The sequence below is a fragment of the Vicugna pacos genome, chromosome 31, assembly GCF_048564905.1.
Source record: "Vicugna pacos chromosome 31, VicPac4, whole genome shotgun sequence".
Classification (NCBI taxonomy): Eukaryota; Metazoa; Chordata; class Mammalia; order Artiodactyla; family Camelidae; genus Vicugna; species Vicugna pacos.
The window spans coordinates 10,469,244-10,488,649 of record NC_133017.1 but is presented as its reverse complement, the minus strand read 5'-3'; the positions used below and the strand labels follow the sequence as shown (position 1 = coordinate 10,488,649).

The 19,406-nt window shown below is 37.8% G+C and overlaps 2 long non-coding RNA genes across 2 annotated transcripts in view; one reads left to right on the top strand and one right to left on the bottom strand.

The window, feature by feature from the left end:
• The first annotated feature begins 478 nt into the window (after positions 1 to 478).
• The window catches only part of LOC140690772 (uncharacterized), a 20,937-nt gene continuing 2,009 nt past the window's right edge, over positions 479 to 19,406 (top strand). The window contains exon 1 of the long non-coding RNA XR_012066087.1: positions 479 to 717. This is a non-coding gene — a long non-coding RNA (uncharacterized lncRNA). The remainder of the gene's footprint in view (positions 718 to 19,406) is intronic.
• The window catches only part of LOC140690771 (uncharacterized), a 25,367-nt gene continuing 20,099 nt past the window's right edge, over positions 14,139 to 19,406 (bottom strand). The window contains exon 3 of the long non-coding RNA XR_012066086.1: positions 14,139 to 16,345. This is a non-coding gene — a long non-coding RNA (uncharacterized lncRNA). The remainder of the gene's footprint in view (positions 16,346 to 19,406) is intronic.

The window sequence follows — 19,406 nt, the reverse complement described above, 5'->3', positions numbered from 1 at the left end:
TTCTGTTGGAACCTCTGAAAAGAGAAAAGTTGAAAAACAGTGTAATTTCCCATATTTTCTACAGAGCTGCTTCTTTACTTACATCGTATATTTTATAGACAAAGCTGAAGTGAATACAGAGCGTTTTTATAAGTAATTAAACCCCTGCACATTGCCTCGCAGCTTTACCGTAAAGATGGGGCTTACTGACGTGTTTGCATGTGTTTCCCAGCTCACTCTCGAGAGAAACCTTTGTGTTCTTTATCTGCAGCATTTTGGTACTAATCATATTTCCGCTTGCATTTTATGACTCCTCTTGATTTAATAACGCCTTTTATCTTTAAATCAAATGGCTAGCTTCAAATTCTTTGCTAACTAAGGACTTTATGAAATCATAAATAGCTTTCTGTCTGGGATTGTGACACTGGTGTCTCTGAGGGGTTGAGCTGGAGTCGTAGACTCCTGGGTCCCCAGGGAAGACGGAACAGGGACCCCAGGCTTGGCCGGGCTTTCAGGATCCAGCCTCTATTTCTCTACGTGGCCACCAAGGGGGCAGTAACAGCCATGACCAAAGCCTCGGCCCTGGATCGGAGTCGATATGCCGTCCGTGGCAACTGCGTCTCCCCGGGGAGGATCGGAACCCCACTGTGGGAAGAGCTGGCAGCCTGCACACTGGATCCCGCTGCCACAGTCCGAGAGGGCTCACCGGCCCAGCGCCTGGGCCACAGGGGCCACCAGGTGAGGTGGGGGCTGCCGCCGTGTTCCTGGCCTCTGAAGCCAACTTCTGCACCAGGACTGAACTGCTGGTGACCGGGGGTGCAGACCTAGGGTGTGGGTGCAAGGCAGGTCTGGGCAACCCAGGGGAGACCCCCCCACCATCCCTTCCTGATCTCCCACATTTCCACTCAGGCCTCTCTGACTAGGGCTCTCCCACCCCAAACACAGTCTCCCCAGTTCCAGCTTCTACATTCTGCCTCTCAGGTGTCGACCTCAACTCCAGACATTGAGCCACCTCACAGGTTCCCCTTCCCCCTAAAAATCATAAATATACTTGGTGACTGGGGTCCTCCAAAGGAGGTAATCTCTTTCTGCAAAGGAGATATTAACCAGTGTTTTATTGTTAAGTCTAATTATAAAGCAACACTGCAGGAGAAAAATGGGACTGTACATAAAATTTTCTCACAGCTTAATAACAAATTCATCCTTTGTTATTCATCCTTCTGTATATTCAGGGTCAAAGCAGAAACAGTTGAATGTATGACACTCATGCACTTCTTTGGGCTTGAGCCCACGTGGTAATTTTATCTGCCAAAACAAGGCAATGTTTTTCAGTAATCAGGTGAGGTGTCACCCTACGATTCTCCCCTTTGAGAAACAGCACAAGGATCAATTTACTTTACATAGGCCAGTTTTAGAATTAAACTCTTTTAGCCATTGGAATTCATTAAAATGAGCTGGTTTTGTTTGTTTTCTTGGGTTTGTCTTATTTAGTTTTAAGGGATCACTTCTTTTTTGTTTTCTGAATATTTAAAACATTTGGTATATACACATATGCATGAGTCTATGTGTATTAAATACATATTTATATAATTTGTGTCTGAATACACACACTACACACACATACACGTACATGGAGGCAGTTTTGAAGTGAAACTTTAAAAAGTTTTCTCTATAAAATATATATATATATATTTGTTTTTTATTTCCTTCAATATTTCCAGTATAAGTGAAACATCATTTGCAAGAGTTAAGCCACTGACCTACACAATAATAAGAAACTATTTTTCAAAAACAAAGATAGCTTGGACACACATATTGCTACTGCAGATTTTTATATTTTTAGTTATATAAATCATGGATATTCAAATTCCAGGCCTTATGTTCTTAAAAAAAACATATATATATATATATAAAAGACTCAAAGGAACATAACTGTGTTAACATTGTAACTCCGGGTGTGTGAAAAAGTCCTCCCTCCACATGGAAGGTAGACTTACCACTCAACTCTAAGGGATCCCTGTAGTTAGAGCCATGAAAATAAATTTTGCATTGACAGTTACCTTTAACCAAAATAATATATTTTGATATCTCAAAAATGTTTTTAAGAGATGGAGATCAGTAACCAGTGTTTAATTTAGAAAGAGGTATTACAACTCATGATACTCTATTGAAATAGTCTTTTGGAAGAAAACATGACTAATTGCATTAATACATTTATCTTATTACATGGTTGCTAAATCCATGTAAATGACTCATTGCTTTGATATTCACCAATTATTAATTTTTTTTGCTTTGGATTTAAAATCTGTCCAGATATGGAACAAAATACAGGAACACAGTGTAATTAATCTCAGAGAAAATTATATGATACTAAAACAAATGCAAAAACCATGACTCATTCTCTTAAGAACTTGATTACTTAATCTATCTTTAGATTGCTCCTGTTGTGTTATGAGAAGAACAAGTGTTTAAACTGCAAGTAGCCTGTGATGTGTTCCACCCTTTATTACTCAAGTGGCTATTGTACAAATATTCTCCTTGCATAGTTCATTGACCCCCATACTTCCCACCAACTCGTCAACTTTTCCTTTATTCTCATTTCGCCTTATGACTTAGACATTATGGTTAATGATTTTAAGAACACTCCTCTAAGACTCCTTGACAATTTATGGATGTGCCACTGTTCTCCAGCAAAATCCTACTGTTCACTCTGCCTTCAATTGGGCTGTTACCTTAAACTATTATTTCAGAATAAAGTAGAATTATCTTACAATAAACCTATGATTCCCAATATAAAGTAGACCCTATAGAATATTCAGATACCATACTAGTCTACTCAGGGGTTTTTTTTGTCAGTTTCTGCAATAAGTTTGTTCACTTTTCTTTACCTTTCTAATTTCTGCTCTGCCACCCTGCCCCGATCTTAAAAAGAGAGGAAGTCATTGTCCATGTGTTGTTTCCTCTTCTTCCCATCAAGCTATGAGTAGAATGTCTACATCTGCACCCTCCTACACATCTCCTCTGGTCAAACTCACGGGCCGTCCTTCTCCATCATCAGTCTAATCTCCCTGAAGGTGTTGGATTCTGATGCTATTCCTCTGCAACTTTGTTTATTAATAATTCATTTTCTCTTCCATAGGACTGACTTTTCTCCAACAATTTGATCCTTTCTAACAGCTTTTAATCATGTTGAAATTTTCTGCCAGTATATAATACAAGCAAACTTGCAAACAATTCCCTTTTCTATATTAGCTCCCTGTAAATCTTTTCTTGCTCAGAGAGAAACATTCAAATTACTGTCTAAAATTTCTGTCTTCTTTCCTTGCCTATCTCTTATTCTTCAAACCACTTAAATATGATTTCTTTCACCATCATTATATTTTCACTTTGTTCTTATTTTAGCTTGGTTAATTGGTGCTAAATGTTGTATTCATTAATGTTTGCAATTTGCCCCCACTGCCTAGTAGTATGTGGTAGGTGCTTGATAAACTTGCTGAATGAACGATGGAGGACTGTTTTGTCACAGTTTCTAATCTTGGATTTGTGTGACACTTTTAAAATTAAAGCACCATCCTTCCACAGTGCACTGTAAATCTCACGGAAGACTTAAAAATACCTGTCAAAAGCCAGATTCCTTATTTTGAAAAAAAAATTTTCTCTAAACTTAGTGGAAGAAAGTACAATCATCAATTTTCTTTCAGCTGCTAAGACCCCATCCCTCTGCCAGGCAGACCTGCAAACCCTCTACGATGTCCTACTCACAAATACAGCTTAAGCTGGGGCATATTCTGCACGGCTTCTTTATCCTCTACGAACAACTGAAATCTCCTTTTAATTTGGATCATCATCAAGTCTGATGGATTCTCATGAACCCATGCTTCCTATATGTGTATTCCATTTTTATACATAGAGATATACTCCATAGAGCTTTATTTCTTAATAAATATCACACTAATTTTCTTGAAAATTATGAATCCCCTAGAATATTTTATATGCTTCAATTTGTGCAAAGTTGGACATCCATTTTCTGCATAAATTAAGATTCACTGAGGTCATAATCAAAGAGGTGAACACTTCTGTGTCCTCATATTTCTCTGCTGCTCATTGGCATTCTCTACAAGCGTCCTACTTTACTTCTTGGAAAAAAGGTTAACTTAATTTCTATCAAGGCATATTTTTACATCCCTGACGCTTCTTTAAAACAAATTCTGCTAGTTCTTTCTCTTCTGCTGAGGCGGGAAGCCCTATAAAAAGACCAGCGGGACCCCCAGGCAGGGCCACTACTCTCCTGCCAGCACCATCTGGTTCCCTGACAGGGAAGCTCTTTTCTCACTTTTTGCCTCTGAAAAGGCTTACTTACCCCAAAATTCTATTGATTCCCTGAGCTCACTCTTGATTGGTTATTTCCCTCACTCCTGATTGGTTATTTCCATCACTCCTGATTGGTTATTTCTCTCCCTCCTGACTGGTCTGTTTCTCCAAATCTTGTTCCTAGTTGGCCGACTTTTGTTATACTTTATTTGCATAGGATGTTGCAGAGTGTAAACTGGCAGCCTATAAAAGCTTGTGTAAACCTACAGAAGGGGTCCAGAGCTTGGAGTGTTAACTCCTCTGGGCCCACTGGAGTGATAAACCTGAGTTCTCCAAGTCCTAGTGCTGCTTGGTCTCGCCCAGATCCAGGTTGCTGTCACAACTGAACTGTAACACATATTTCTGCAGCACTACCAGACCTCAAAAAGATGCCCTCATCCTGATTCTTCTTCTATTTTCCCTCTGAACTCTAGCCTAGAAGATCTTATTTGAATTTCCAGTTTATATGCCATCAATTTTAATGATATATTACTGTAAAACTACAATCCTTGAAACTCTATGACTTCGAACTATAAACATTTGTCTCGCTCACAGACTTCCAGAGTGACTGGGGTGGTTATGCCTTCAGGATAAGGATTGGTTTCAGGGTTAGCCAATGTATTTTTCATTTCAGAACCAACCAATGCCCAGACATCTTCTCGTGGCCAGTGATAGAAGCACAAAAAGTTAGCTGGAAATACTTGGAAGCCTCTTAAGACCTAAGCTCAGGACTGTTTCTTCCAGCCATATTTTGTTTGGTAAAGCAAGTCGAATGCCCAAACCCAAAATAATACATTTCAAAGTTATATTCTTACTTCAGTGAAATATGAGAGAATCAGGGAAGGAGAGGAGAATTGTGGGTATCAAATGTCTTATATCATCTACATGGCAATAATTAAAAATGAATGTTTCTACCATTGATTTCTTTAAAAGCCAATCTCACACCTCATTTGATATCTCTAACAGCATAAGTTTTTCAGATCAATTAGACACTCGATGCCACAAATCTGCCACCACTATCCTTTATACCTACTTGTGCTCATGTCCCTTCTGATAGTAAGTATATATTGATTCCACCTGAAAACAGAAGGAAAAAATAAAGGATATTCCTTGATGCTGTCCTCTCACTCGGCTCCCACACACACACCCCCAGCAAACCCAGCTTACTTTAAAATTTATTCTCACGCTATTCTTTAGTCTCCAATTTAGCCGTCTCTTCCACTGCTGAGGTTACTAACATCTCTCAACTGAGACAATGAAAACTATCTCATAGTTGATCTCCATGTCTTCAGTCTTTCCTCTACTCTCCATCCTCCACATAGGAGTCAGAGTATGTCGGGTATGTATTTAAATCAGATAATGTTATTAACCTAGTGGTATCTCAGCACCCTTAGTGAGGCATATAGATGATCTATCGCAGCCCAGAAGACTCTGTGTTATTTCCTTGGCTTCTCTTTCCAGCTCAGATCTATTTCTTTGTCTGCCCTTCTCTCCCTTAGACATGAAGATTTTTTGTCTTCCTGTCCTTTTGACCTACAAGGCTTTTCATATGACCATTTCCATGACTTTTTTTTTGCTCATCAGTTACTTACATGTCAACAGAACTATCACCTCAGAAATGCCTTCTAGAACTGTCCTTACTAAAGGAGCTCCCTTCTTTTGCTACTGCTGCAGTCCACTACCTCACCTGGTCCCAGGTCTGCTTTGATCACCACCGAAAGTGAGCAATTAGAGGAGGATGTGGCAAGCTGATAGAATGATTCCATTAATAGTGATTCATGCTTTTAAACACATGGAGGATACACACACACACACACACACACACACACACACACATACACTCTCATATTATGTGTGGCAATTTTTACACTGAAAGATTGAATACAGTATTAAAAGTGATAATACAATTTTCAGCATTTTAGATTTACCACTTTTCTTTGAAAGAGGCATTGCTGTCTGTGATGTCCTTGACTTCATGGAATGAAGTGAGCATAGATATTAGATTTGGATAACTGTTTACAATTGATACAGTCCTAAATTTATACACATAAAAACAATAAATTAAGTGGTCTGCTTCAAATGATACATCTAAGTTGGATTCTAGCTGACAATTTCATAAGATTTATTTATTCCCCAGGAGCATAATATTTTGTTGAAGGTGGACCCCAGATCATCCACCATTCTTCTAATTAGATGCAATATTAAGACATTTTGGGAGAATGTTATCCTAAGTCAAGTAAGTCAGAAAGAGAAAGAAAAATACCATATGAAATCACTCTTATGTGGAATCTAAAAAAAAAAGAACATAAATACAAAACATAAGCAGACTCATAGACATAGAATACAATCTTGTGGTTGCCAAGTGGGAGGGGGATGGGAAGGGACAGACTGGGAGTTCAAAATTTGTAGATACTGACAGGCATATGCAGAATACATGAACAAGATTATACTGTATAGCACAGGGAAATATATACAAGATTTTGTGGTAGCTCACAGTGAAAAAAGATGTGACAATGAATATATGTATGTTCATGTATAACTGAAAAATTGTGCTCAGCATGGGAAATTGACACAACCTTGTAAAATGAATATAACAATAAAAATGTTAAATAAAAATAAATGAATGAATGAATGAATAAATAAATAAATAAATAAATCTGGCATTTTGATTGCCTTCCTCACCTGGTCCTGCTTAATGGACCATAAGTCTTAATCATCATTACTGAGGGTCATTTGCTCAATAAACTCTAGACTGATTGGTTGATTGACTGATTAACATGATCCAGCAATTCACATTTAACTGTAACTTTTATTCAAATAAAGATTCCACTAATTTTGACATATGTTTCATCTTAGATAAAGAAGAAAATGATCTTGATCTTTACTTGCCAGAATATATAGGCTGTAAAAATGTCACCAAAAAGAAATTCTCAAAAATACATTTTGATATTCATAATTAATATACATGTTAGGATCATAGGATATTTTAGAGCTAAATAAAGTATTACAGTTTAAGAGACTATGTTTTTGCATTATCTATACACTAGGTACTATTGAGTACTGACCATGTAATAGTTTTAAAGGTTTTGGTTATTTATCTATATTGAATTTTATGAAGTTTGTTCATACCATGTACTCATTTCACTTCTAAAACTGTGCGTTGTTTTTCACTCAAAATACGCTCATGCGAAAGAGTGCCTTCACCACTATGACAAAGTCATACTAACATCACAGTGTTTTGAAATTCACACAGCGTTATTTATGTTGACCTATTGGGTATCTTTAATAATTTGTCTATATTGATTTTATATAGTGATAATCAGTTTATAGCATTATTTTGCAGCATTTTTATACATTTATGCAAATTAATATTCTGTGGTATGTTTACATTGATACTAAGAAAATATTCATTTATGAGTGATATTCATTATATAAGTATATGTGAAGAGATGCACACACTCCATTTGTATAAAATTATTTTATACAAACCTCACAATAACTTACTGTATAATCTAAAACATAAATATAGAAACATAAGCTAAAATATTAAACATATCATCTTGGCCTCTTATCCATAGTTTAATAATTGTGAACATTTTACTACACATATAGACAGACAGATAGATAGATGCTTGATATGTAATTCTACCTTAGATTACTACACTGATGTAGGAATACTGGTTGCAGGGACTTGAATTCAAATTATTTCAAAAACAAGGGAATATTATTCTCAGAACTCCAATGCAGGGGGAGGGTATAGCTCAGTGGTAGAGTGCATTCCTAGCATGTGCAAGGCCCTGGGCTCAATCTCCAGTACTTCCAGTAAAAATAAATAAATGAACTTAATTATCCCCCCCCAAAAAACAACTCCAATACAGATACTCAGGAAAGAGCCCTGAAACCACTGTGGTGCGTGAGCTGAAAGCCGCCTGCAGAGCAGCAGCAGGTGTGCAGGTGGAGACCATCCTCAGGCTCCTTCAGCACCACTGTTCCGTGGACAGCAGTCTCTGCCTTTCAAAGCACTATTTTAAATAAATTCAGAATTTCTGTCCACTTTATTTGCGTTATGTACGTATGTAGGCTCATCTTGTTTTAATTGAGGGTATATTTCTAACTGTAAAATAACCTGTCTGACCATAAATAACTTGTGTATCAGGACAAATGAGAAAGTCTGAGAAGAGAAATACTGGATTATCCTACCACTAAGAGATAACTAGCATTCACACTACACATTAAAACTACTTCAAATATGCATATGAACCCATGTTTACTTTCCCAAGTTGGGAGGATCCCAAATATTTAGATTTTACATGTTATTGTAGGAGTATTTTCTAATTTAATGGAAGTTTCTTCCAAATCATAGTTTTAAATGGTTCTGAATGCATCTGGGTGTGATATCATCCATTTAAGCTGCATAATATGATTGAATATAGTATGAGTTAGTTTCCTCTTTGTGTATTACTAAGATAACACTCCTTTTGCATCAGTCTTCAAGACCAGCACTTATTTCCTAACAGTGATTTTTCTGGGACAACACTGGCAGATAGAACTTTTGGCAATGCTCCACATCTATGCTGTAAGGTTCAGTGTTCACTAGCCACAGGTGGTTGCTGAGCACTTGAAATGTGGTTTCCCAGACTGAAGAAGTTAACTTTTAACTTTATTTAATTATAGCTAATTAAAATTCAAATAGTCACATGTGATAAGGGACTATTCCATAAGAAAGATCATAAAATACAACAGAGTAGGCCAAAAGGTTCTAAGATTCCTTTAGCTGTAAGTAAAATTTTAAATTGTGTTATATAGATTCCAGGGGCCTTCCATTTTCTTCTTAAAGAAAAGTATTATTAAAACATTTCTTTCCTTTCAATTATTTTTGCTTCTTCTTGAAAAACACCTGTGATTCTTGCCTTCTCCATCCATGTTCTTTCTTTTCCAATCATCGTCCTATCACACACCATGTAAGCTGAATCTTAGTATACTGCTCAAATTATCCACATGCCTCTTAAAACAGCCCATCTCCATTTTAATGTCATCGTAATATAACTTCATCTCCAGCCTTTCTCTCTTCGTACCTGTTTCATCTCAAATGTTTATTGATATTTTTATTCATCTGTCATGGAATATTTTCCCTCTGTGAGTCATCATGACCAGGTTGCCTTTTAATAGACCAGGTTGCTTTTTAATAAACATGGTGTTTACTTGTCCATAAATTAGACACCAAGATCCATCATGGCTTGACCTTAGCCGAAGCCTGCCCTTGGGATGGTATTTTAACCTACTCTGAGTTTCCACTGAGTGATGCCTGGGCCTATTGCCATACAGACAAGAGGGAGAACTAACATTCAGTGCTCCCAGTCCAGGTTTCTGGGAAGCCAAGCACTCACCTAAGTGTAGTTCTTGTATACTGAGTAGGACCTGTCTTCTTCCAGACCCTATGGTTTTGTGTCTTGGAACACACACAAGAAGATCACAACCCTGAATTCGAATCGCTATTGGGGCTATTCTTGCCTGCTTTTCTAACAGACATGTGTGTCTGTGTTTTCCAGGACACAGTTCTTAACAGCAAACCACAGTCTTTTTTCCTGTCCCTCTGATTCCTGGTAGTTTCTGCACCTACATGGATGGTTAAATGTAAGAATATTTTGGTGAGACTTAAAGTTATAAAATATATAAAGATAGCCTTGTCTGTCTATAAATGTCTTGTAACTAGGCATACTGGGACAGTCAGACAGGAGATTTATTTTTTTTGTTCTTATTCATAAATTAAGACCTATAGTTTCTAACAGTTTTATTCCATTAAAATTTCTCTTAGATTATGCCAATAGATTGTTTTCCAATTTTGTGTCTGGTCCTTCTCAGATCCAAAGTCAGTTTTCTAGACTTTTCTCTAGGATAGTAGTTTTGGGGCTTTGCAAATTGCATTTTGCAGATTCCTTTACGAACTGCTGTCCTATTTATATATGAAAACAGGAGGAGTCCTCAGAGGTACCAGAGGTAACTACACACACCCTCTCCTGGGAGGTCTGACTACTTACTCTGTGGGGCTCCTCTGCACTTTAAGATTCATAATGACTCCTCTGCCCTGGGTCCCCATCCTTAAGAATAGGAATATTTGTGAAAGCATTATCTCTGGTTTCCTTGGAGTTCCATTATTATCCACTGATCCCTCTAGTATCTTTGTAGTCAGTTCCCCATTTTAAATTCACTTAGAATTCCCTAGTGTAGTTTCCGTGTTTCTAATTAGACACTGGCTAGTATAGTTATCGCTCAGTTTCCAGGCATTCTGTATCCTTTGTCGTGTGTGTGTGTGTGTGTGTGTGTGTGTGTTTGCCTTCATAGGTAAATTAGTAGGACACGGGAGAGACTACGTGGAGGGCTATTGGGAAGATACCATTGTGATTCAGAAGAACAAACTATTTCTTTAAAAAGCTTATACTTAGGGCCTTCCCTTGATAAATTCAAAAGCTCTTTGATCTGTGTTAGAATATTATCTGGCAAAATCCATATTCTTCCTGCTACAACTCATTGTTCATTTTCACAACTGTCAGAGTTACATTTAAATTTATATCCACTGTTATCTTTTTGTTCTTGCTTCCTCTCCTGTGTTTTCTTCTATCAAACAGTTATATATGTTATCTTTGTGGCCATACACTTACAAAGCTGCCTCCTCCATCCCATGTTCCTACATTTGAGATCAAGCCAATTGATTTTATAATATGAGCATGGCCTCCAGTGTGCTTAGTAATGCTGTTTCTCTTTATTTTATATTATTTGGAAATTATCCTCAAGATTTTAGGTGGAATTATTAAATGGGATCATTAAACAGGACCAATTACACCAGATATGATTATGTCAATGAAGGTAAGTAGGGAGATAATTTAACCACTATGCAGGCTTCCCTGTATTCTCTCATTATTTCAAATCCCAACATGCGAAGAGACAAATAGGGTTCCAGTGGGAAAGTTAGCATGTCACCACTCCAAACACTCTGTTCCACAAAGACCCAGACTGAAACTGTGTGTCGGCAAATCTATCATGAGACCAGGCAAGAGACTGTGCATGCGATTACTATGTGGTCCGTTGGTCCTTAAGCACTAACACAGGTTAAGAATTCAAGCCCATGCCTACATGTATGTCCCATATTGGGGACATTTATTGCTCGGTGACCTCTCTTACTCTGGTTTTTCTTCTCAGCAGTCATTACTTTCATTCTTCCCTCTATTCATTTAGCATTTGGTCTCTCAGATTCAAAGTCTATACTAAGGTCCACAGTGGTCCACGTTCCTCACTCTCTTCTCTTCTACCATTCCCCTGCTCATCTTACTCAAATCTTACGGACTTTCTTGCTTTTCTTTAAATTCAACACTCCATTTCATGCCTGAGGCGTGTTGCATATACTGGTCCTTCTGTCTGGGATGCAATTTCCCTACATCTTCTCATAGCTACTTCCTTCAACTTTATTCAGGTCTCTGCTCAAGTTACTACACCCCCAGAGAGGTGATCCCTGACCAGATGTCTGTGAACCTCCAAACATTTCCTTGCATGTACCTGACCAGGATATAGCATATGTTGTACTTTTGGATTCCCTGGTATCCCCACCAGCATGTACACTCCGTTAGGATTTGGAACTTTTTCTATCCAATCACTACTGCATCCCCAGTAGTGATTGGATAGTGCCTGACATTTAATGGAAACTATGTAAATGAATATGTCTGGACAAATGAATACACAGCATTTAATTGGGCCAGGAAATTAAGCTGAGGACTCTTGGATATAAAAATCAATGAGAATTTTCCTGTACTCTCCTGTACCTTCCCCTTGTATTAGAAAAGCAGCAATCACTGATGGGGCGGGGGTGGTGTGGGGTGGTGGCTGTTATGAGGAACAAACAAAACCTAAATAATAGAGAAAGTATCCATGTCCTTTTCATTTTCATATGTCTTATCTTTTGAGATGCAGTGAAATTTTGAGATATTTTTGAGGATTAGGCTTAGCTCTGTTTACTGAGAGTCAAGTAATATCTGGAACTAAGGAAGTAAACATTAAAACTCTACCTACATGCTTTGCTGTTTATGACAGCCTTCAAATTACTCTCTGACTTATTTCTTACAAAAATCTTGTGAAAATATCAAAATTATCATTCCTATTTTACAGCTAAAAGTGCAATCTGACATGAAACCAGGTGCCTATGGAAAAAAAGGCAAGGCATCATTCCAGAAGCCCTGATGCCCTTCAGTAAAGCATTGAAATAACACCAACTTAACTGTGGGTAGTTGCCTTATTTGTAAATATCCCCAACCTGTTGGGGCTCATGTTTTACTTTAAGTCCTGCTTTTCTGGGATGTTACGAATCATTTATCTGCACCATAGGAGGTTACACAAATTCATGATTACATAGTCGTATTTTTTTGTTTGTTTCTCACTGCAGAAGGATTGCTAATTACTCACCCAGGGCCTGGGAATAGCATCAATCAGTTATTTAAAAGTTAGGACTCTTACCAACACAATCATTTACTCCATTTCCTTAGTTTAGTTTATTTCAACAGACAAACACAACAATTCAACACTTTCAAATTTACATGTTACATAAAGTTTTCCTCTTTGTAGTTTATTGCAATATTTTTTCCTTTCCAGAAAACTCCAGATCTTTAGCTCTCAGCAACAGACCACCTAGTCATGTGCTATGATTAACCGATTCCCAGGAAATGGAGAATTTCGTCTAGGCTCAGGTTGTCTTTTCGCCCTTATAGCAAACCATCCCTGATCAATAAATATGTAGAAATGACTGAATTACACTACACATAATACTGCTCTCCAAATAAACCATCACTATATTTTGATGTCTAATTTATATGTGGAGCCCCCAGAGAAGGTTAAAAAGTGTCATTTGGATGTAAAAATTATGACTTGAAATCTTTGGGATATATACGTGTATTTTTTCTCAGTATTATAAAAAATAAATTATAGGTGTTTTTATTCTATTCTATTTTCAGTCCTATTTTTTTCTTTCATGTGGTTTCATTGATTTTATTACTATTGGAGTTTTATTTTACACGTAACAAGAATAGAAAGGAGATTGATTTTTTTCAGGATTTTGAAAAATACACATGGAATTGTAGCAAAAGAAAGAACACAGGGATAAATGGAAATTCTCAAATGAAAATATATTAAAATGAGAAAAGAAAAATAGATCTAGTAAATTTACTCACAGGAGCTTTACTTTGTGGTCAGTTCCTAGCTCTTTCTTGTTCTCACCACCTCTCCTCTTGGCTGGCCTTGTCTTTTCTCCATGGTGTCTCTGACAAGTCCTTCTCTTTGGTTCGCTCCGGCTTCCTCCGCCCATCCCTGGAAAGTCCAGGCTCCCCAGAGCTTATGCGTGGGTCCCTTCTCAATATGATATATTCACGGTGACTTCTTTAAGTCCAGCATTGCCACCTTCTGGGATTTGCTGATGACTTTCCGTGATCTGACGTGAGCTTTGGTTTTACTCCTTATTTATCTGCTGTGTTCCTATCTGCTTACTGGTTTTCCAAATGCTGAATTCTCCCTGTAATACCACTAACCCCTCATCAAACTGACTTTCCTTCTTCAGTTAAGAAACACCACTATTCGCTCAGCCGCACAAGAAGAGAGACTCAGAATCATCTCAGACACTTCTCTCTCCTTCACCTAGAACATTCACAAAAACAAATCACATTATTGTGGAAATTCTAGTTTTGTGGACTTTCTAGCAGTTCTGTCTTGGTCTCTTCAATCTCTCTGCCTTAGTCCATTTGGGCTGCTATGACAAAATACCGTGGACTGAGTGGCTTATAAATAACAGACATTTATTTTTCACGATTCTAGGGACTAGAAAGTTCAAGATCAAGGTGGCAGCAGATACAGTGTCTGCAAGAGCCTGCTTTCTGGTTCGGAGTGCCTTCTGGCTGTCTCCTCATGGGAAGGAAGAGGTGTGGATCGCCCTGGAGGTCCCATTATAATGGCACTTAATCCCATTTTTGACGAATCCACCATCATGGTCTAATCACTTCCCTAAGGCCTTGGGTGTTAGGATTTCAATGTATGAATTTGTTTTCATGGAGAACAAATATTCAGTCCATGGTGTGTACTGTTACTGTCGTGAGACATTTCATTTAACTCTTTTTGAAATCTTGCCTTTTCCTCTACTTTATTTCATTGTAAATGAAGAAACAAAGTTTTCTTTGTAAAACCCAAATATGATTGTGTTACTCTCATATTATTCTTATTATCCACAATCCAAATATCTTTCACAAGGTAGCCTAATGATTGTTTCAATCTCATCTCCACGTACTCTTTCAAGCAGCATTTGTGCCTTTCCAACAATGACTCTCCATAAAGCAAAAGTCAATTTATTTTCACTTGCACTTCCTTTTGCTCATACTTCATTCCTGTTACTCAGCTTACCATTCCTCTGCTTTTCCTTCTGTAGAAACTCCTATTCTTCAAGATACAGCTCAGATGTTTGATCCTTTACTGACTAACCTCTTGGACAAGTGGGAGGATAAATGCTGCCACATCTGTGCTCCGTTTACATAACACCCACATAGTGTTTGCTATGGTAGACGCTCTGCAGTGTTTAGCGATCTCCATTACAGCTAAATTCTAGGCTTCTTTAAAGGCTAACACCTTGCTTAGTTAATACATTACGTATTTTCCTGCATTGGAAGCACATGAGTTAAATACTGGAAGCTTAAAAAAATGTGTTCTACCAACTGAGAGGGAAAACTTTGCTTTCTTTTTAGAGAATAAATTCTTCAACTTCTGCTAGAGAGAGGTCCCCGGGGAACGGTCACTTTGGATCAGGCCAGTGTCATGCAGTTCTAGTTACAGGTCTGAGGATGAGAGTGGAACCTACTCTAGTCCAACAACCCACACTGAAACCTTAATTGTCAAGTCTACAGTTGGCTCCTTAGTCTCCAGTCCTGCTCTCATATTTAAAATATCACTACTGAAATGTTTAGATCAGTGCCAAAATAAGAAATTGATAGAAACTAGGGATTATGATAAAGGCAATATTTTTCTTTTGTTTTTGTTTTTTAGTAGCAATAAAATGAAAGTATTGCACTGAAGTAGACCTTAAATGTTCCTTGGGACTAAGTTAGGTTAAGAGAGTTGCTTGCCTGTCTGCTTGATATAACTACCTGGATGTCTCACAGTTCTAATCTACCAAACCCCAAAGAGAAGTAATGCTCCATTCACATCATCCCCAGTTACTAAAACCTGTCTGCACATCTTAATTAACAGATCGCCCTCTTTTTATTACAGGTTATTACAAGATACTGAATATAGTTCCCTGTGTTATACAGGAGGACCTTGCTGTTTAAGTCTTTTATGTAAAACAGTTTGTATCTGTTAATCCTGAACTCCTAATTTACGCCTTCCCCTCCTTTCTGCTTCAGTTAAAAGACATTTCCCTTTTCCTACATCACTCAGTCTGAACACCGAGGAGACATCTCTGATGCCTCTGCCCCATCACCCCCTGTCATATTCACAGGCAGCCAGTCCAGTCAGCTCTACTGGCAACATGGATCTCAGATTCATTCACTTCTTTCTATCTTCACAGCTCACATCCACCAGATCTCCTGCATGATTGATGTAATAGCTTCTCAAAATGGTGGTCTTGCTTCCATTCTTGGTATTCCCCTCCACCAAAATCAATTTTCCAAAAGCAGTCAATGCTCTAAATACAGAAGTCAGATTATTATACTTCCTGAGCATAAAAGTCTCCAGTGGCTTGTCAGTTTCCCTAGACTTAAATCCACACTCTTCACTCTGGCCTATGAGGTCCCAGTCAACCTGCCTCTGCTGCTCCAGCTGATGTAATTAGAGCTTTAGAACAACAGAAAACTAGTATTCCATTGTATAGATATACCACGTCTTCTTTATCCAGTCATCTGTTGATGGACATTTAGGCTGTTTCCATGTCTTGGCTGTTGTAAATAGTGCTGCTATGAACAACTGTGGTACAGGCATCTTTTTGAAGTAGTGGAATCTAAAAAAAGAAAAAAATGAACATAAATACAAAACAGAAACAGACTGATAGACATAGAATACAAACTTGTGGTTGCCAAGGGGGAGGGGCATGGGAAGGGACAGACTGGGAGTTCAAAATTTGTAGATATTGACAGGCATATGCAGAATAGATGAACAAGATTATACTTTATAGCACAGGGAAATATATCAAAGATCTTGTGGTAGCTCACAGTGAAAAAAAGTGACAATGAATATACATATGTTCATGTATAACTGAAAACTTGTACTCTACACTGGAATTTGACACAACATTGTAAAATGACTATAACTCATGAAAAAAAAGTTTAAAAGAACAGAAAAAAAGCAATCAAACCAAAAGCTGCTTTTTTGAAAGAGTAAACAAAATTGACAAATCTCTGCCCAGGCTCACCAAGAAGAAAGGAAAAGGACACAAATAAACAAAATAAGAAAAGAAAAATGGAGAAATTACAAACACCACCACAGAAATACAAAAAATCATAAGAGAGTAGCATGAACAACTATATGGCAATAAGTTGGATAACTTAAAAGAAATGGACAATTTTCTAGAAACATACAGTCCACCGAAATTGAATCAAGAAGAAAAATATCATTTGAACAGATCAATCACTGGACGTGAAATAGAATCAGCAATAAAAAACCTTCCTGCAAACAGAAGTCCAGGGCCAGATGGCTTCGCTGGGGAGTTCTATCAAACATACAAGGAAGAGCTTGTACCAGTCGTTTTCAAACACTTCCAAAAGATTGAATCAGAGGGGATACTCCCAAACTCAGTCTATGAAGCCACCATCACCCTGATACCAAAGCCAGACAATGGCTCCAAAATAGAGCCTCTCAGCATCACTGTTCTTGTGGCAGAATAAGCTCTCAGAAATGGCTCCTGCCAGCATCTGTGTCCCCAGGGGGAGTCTCAGGTACCTCCTTCCTTTCTCGAGTCTCTCCAAGATCAGCACATGTCTGACCCAGGCTCCTTTCGAATGTGGTATGTGAGAGTTTGCAGGCACCCTTTAAGAGTGAAGTCTCTCTCTTGTAAGGCTCTAGTTCTCCTGTGTGCAAGCTCTGCTGTCCTTATATACTGTATATATCTGTAGGTTTTGCTGTCCTTCAAAGCCAGGCATCGGGGGCTCATCTCCCCAGCTCAGGATCCCTGGGCTAGGCTGCCAGGTGTGGGGTTTGGACTCCTTTCTCCTGGGGTCGAACCTCTGAAACTGTGATTATCCTCCTGTTTGTGAGTCGACTACCTGCCGCTGTGAGTCTTAACTATATCACATTTCTGCTCCTCTTACCTGCCTCATTGTGGTTCCTTACTTATATCTTTAAGGATGGAAAATCCTTCCTGCTATTCTGCAGATCATTTTCATCAGTAGTTGCCCTGCAATTAGTTGTTACTTTGTTGTGCCAGTGGGAGCAGGTCAGCGCAGGGCCTTCTTAGTCAGCTTGCCTTGGCCACTCCCCTCAAAGTATTTAGTCTTTTATTTTCCTGCCTTGAAATTGGTCATTTTATTTTAAACCTGAATGGCTGCTTGATTAGATTTCAAAAGCAATAGATATTTTAGAAGCCTTTTACATTTGGAAAAAAAAAAGTACACATGAAAACAATTTCTGTTACCATGAAATCAACTGTTGAAAGCAGGCCAAATTGTGTCCAGTTAGCAGTTATGATGTGGCACAAAGCAGCAGGCAGGTGACCTATTTCCCAGACTCAGAACATTTCTTTATAGCACTGCATCCCTGGACACCTGCATTTCCTATTGAAAGCTGAATTAGCAAATCAGTCTACACTGTCATTTGCCTACAGACAGATAATTGGGTTCAGGGCACCAGCACCAGTCAGCCAGAGGGATGTACAGAGTGATTCCTTTTTGTCAAGTCACACTTTTATCCCTCTCCCAGTGCTGTGATGCACGTGTAATTTTTATTGGTTTAGTTGACTGCCTTGAAATTGTTTTCCATCTCATGCAAATTTGCAAATGCCTATGGTGACTGGTGTTCACAGCTGAAAGAACATAAATTGTTCCTATTTTACACAGGATGCAGGTGAACACGTTTCCCTAAGTTCCTTGAAAGAAAGGCAGTAGGCTGAAAATCAAATAATAGTTATTTATCTGTTTGTAGAAACAGAGGTTACCATGATCTAAAATGCCCATCTCATTTTGTGTACGCTCACCACAAGAAAACCGATATACATAAGGTCAAAGATATTTAACCTATTTGATATTCTTATCACTTTTTACAATTTTCCTAGAAAGTAACTGTTTCTTTGTCAAACTTAAACATATACATTTAACAGAAATTCACATTTTTATTTTAATTGAGAACAAGTCAGGCTGAAATTATAAGAATCCAAAATTACAATCTTTTTAAATGAACATTTTCTTTGTCTATAGAAAAATGCTAACTAAGTGTATTGCTTTGTTTCAGAATACAGACTAGATCCCAGGGGTTTCTGGCTTAGCTAACTTACCTGTAGCATATCCCATTGATAAAGAATTTTTCTAAGGCAGAAATGAAATGAGTTCAGTGTTCCCAAATTATTTCTATCAGTGTAGTTATGTTTCAGGTCACATATGAGCTGTCATTTCCCACACTTTTAGCTCCTCATTTATACCCTGTGAGGTGATGTGGGAAATTATAGAATATTTCTATGAGTAATATCTTGCACATAAATGTTGCAAACACCTCATCTTGACTAATGTAGTCATTTCCAATGTTCACTTTCTTGCTTGAGAAATGATACATGCAGATTGTAGAATATTTTCATAAAATACACATTGTTATTTTCAATATATTTTTGAACACAGTAGATAAAAAGAGGGAAGTAGATTTGATAACTTATTGAATGCTTACGTGTTTCATCATATATACATAAATAATTTATTCTGAGCCTATTCGTACTATGAATTTTAATTAAGCAGTTTGCCTGTATCCTTACCAAGGTTAATTTGAGATATCAACAACACAGAATTGGAGAAGTCTGAATGAACACAGAATTGCTGATGTTAAAATTTTTACAAACACCAGGGACAACTTTTCCATCAGTC